Genomic DNA, 3,114 nt, shown 5'->3' with positions numbered 1-3,114 from the left:
TTATACTTGTGAGATTGCTTTTTTATAAGGGAGAATACTATGGGGGGGGAGGTGGAAGACTGGAAAGTAATTGTTTTCTTAAAAAAATACATTAATAATACTATATATTGCATTTGTACACCAGTGTCATTTTTCCCACTAGCACTGGGGAAAAATGTGTAAACATGGACAGAGAATCACAGCAATTAGGTGGTATAATCAAATGCAGCTTCAGACATTTACTATCAGTGTCTGGACAAGTCACAGCCTTTCCCTCAGTTTCCTCATCTGTAAAATGGAGATAATAACAGCACCTGCCTCCCAGAGTTGTTGTTAGGAAAAATGAAATAATATATGTAAAATGTCTTACAAACTTTAAAGCACTGTTTAAATACTAGCTATGATGATGATGATGATGATGAATCAATGGTGCTCAGTGGATGTTTAATAAATGCTTCTGAATTAATGGTTTTATTGATTAGATAAAATTACGAATTCTCTTCTTCCTTAGAGCTACAACAATTGAAGAGCCTTAAAAATGGTGATGCTTTTCTTTCTTCTGGATTTTTTTGCTTTTTTTTTTATTTTTGGAGGGGGGAAAGCAGGGCAATTGGGATTAAGTGACTTGTCCAAGGTCACACGGCTAGTAAGTGCTAAGTGTCTGTGGTCGAATTTGAACTCAGGTCCTTCTGACTGTAGGGTTGGTTCTCTATTCACTGTGCCACCTCGCTGCCCCCATGCTTTTCTCTCTTTGAATCAAACAGCATTTATTAAGTGTTTACAAGGTAAAACATATTGCAAGGTATTTTTGTAGAAATGGATGCTACATAAAATATCCCTACTGTCTTCATGAATTTTTAATTTTTTTAACCATTTTTTAAGCTTTAGCCTTAGAGAACCTTTAGAGAGGCAGTGTGGCATAGTAGAGAGAGTATAGGACCTGGAATAAGGAAGACTTAAGTTCACAACCTGATTCAGATACTTCTGTAACCTCTCTGTGCCTCAGTTTCCTACCTATAATATGTATGAGAGGATTAGACTAGATCAACTCTACAATCATTTTCAGCTCTAAATCTATGATTCCATGAGAGAAAGTAGTGCTCCAATTGGAGCTAGAGAGATCTGAGCCTAAATCTTTCCTTTGATATTTATTACCTAGGTTACCCTGAGAAAGTCACTTAACCTTTATATGCCTCAAAAAAACTCCCTAAGAATTATCTACTAAGTCCTAGATAGGTTGTGATCTTCGTCAGTGGAGTGCATTCACCACAGTGATATAATCACAGATACTCCCCATAGCAACAACTTCAACCACAATTCTTTAATGTATTATTTACATATTTATTAACATTATTTTACTTTTAAACTGAATTCCAAATTCTCTATCTCCTTCCCAACTCTCCCCCACCCACTGAGAAAGCAAGCAAAATTTTATCAATTCTTTTAATTTTTACTTTTTGGAGGGCATTTGGGATTAAGTGACTTGCCCAAGGTCACAAGACTATTTTTTGTGTTAATTGTCTGAGGTCAAATTTGAACTCAGGTCCTCCTGACTCCAGGGCTGGTGCTCTATTCACTGCACCACCTAGCCACCCCAAAATTTTATCAGTTCTACAGGTAAAATAATACAAAATGTATTTCTGTATTAGCCATAGCACAAAAATTTTTTTTTAGAAAGCAAGACAATTATTCTTCAGTTGACACTCAGAGTTCATCTTTTTTTCATCATTATTCCTTTAGAATTGTCTTGGATCATTGTATTGATAAGAGTAGCCAAATCTTCCACAATTGATCATTGTTACAGTATCATCATTACAACAATGATCTCCTGGTTCTTTTCACATCATTTTACATCAGTTCACATAAGTCTTGCCATGGGTTTTTTTTTTTCCTGAAATCATCCTGCTCATCATTTCTTATAGCACAATAGTATCCCATCACAATTTTATGCCATAACTTGTTCAGACATTCTCCAACTGATTGACATTCCCTCAATTTCCAATTCTTTCCCAACACAAAGAGAGATGCTATAAATATTTTTGTACATATAACTCCTTTTCCCTTTTCCTTTGATCTCTTTGGGGTACAGACCTGGTGGTGTTTTACTGGATCAAAGGGTAAGCACAGTTTTATAGCCCTTTGGGCATAGTTCCAAATTGTTCTTCAGAATAACAGAATTCACAACTACACCAACAGTTTACTAGTGTACCTATTTCCCCTCATTCCCTTTGGCATTTGTCATTTATATAGGTATGAGGTGGTACCTCAGAGCTGGTGTAATTTGCATTTCTCTAATCAATAGTAATTTTGAGCATGTTTTCTTTGGACTCTAGATATTTTTTTATTTCTTCTTTTAAAAACTGCCTGTTCATATCCTTTGACCATTTATCAACTAGGGAATGCCTCTTATTTTTATAAATTTGACTCAATTCCCTATATATTTGAAAAATGAGACCTTTATCAGAGAAACTTGCTGTAAAAATGTTTTTTAATATTATTTCATTTTTCTGTGGCATGTTTTAGCAAAATGAAGTTTCCCTGCTTGTCTCTTTTAATTAGGTCTGTTTTTACTTTTGCTTTGTTTTAACAATAATTCTCAATAAATTAAGGGTGGTATTGATATGCTACCATTCACATATGAAAATAATACTATTTTCAAAAATAATACCCTTCCAAGAACTGAATATGTGACTTTTGAGGAGACTTTCCAGTGCTGGATATTTGGGCATGTGTCCTTACTGTACAAACCTATTCCTTTTTTTTAATCAGAGGTACTCACTTTTGGACTACCTAGTAGGAACTACAGGTATGAACTGGGACCCTAAAACAAAGTAGGTACAGCTGTGTGACCCTTATAGGTTTCTAGAGATTCACCCCAGGTTCCTGACAATATTCACATCATGTTTTAATCAACTGTTCTGGTCAACCAGACACAGATTAGCTTCCAGATCAAGATAGCAAACTTTGTGTCTCCATTTAGGTAGAGAAATCATTGAAGTATTGGCTTATATAAAACTTATATGCATGTATGATTTATGTGTAACAGTCTCACCAGGCTACTTGAGGAACAGAGATTGACTAGCTTGCCAATAATCACTTAGCTAAGTAGTGCCAGAGCTGATATTCGAACCCTGG

This window comes from Petaurus breviceps, unplaced genomic scaffold, assembly GCF_028583685.1.
Source record: "Petaurus breviceps papuanus isolate PSGF00001 unplaced genomic scaffold, PetGlider_PUasm1.0 37, whole genome shotgun sequence".
NCBI classification, from domain to species: Eukaryota; Metazoa; Chordata; class Mammalia; order Diprotodontia; family Petauridae; genus Petaurus; species Petaurus breviceps.
The sequence above is the reverse complement of the archived record's forward strand: the minus strand, read 5'-3'. Positions refer to the sequence as shown.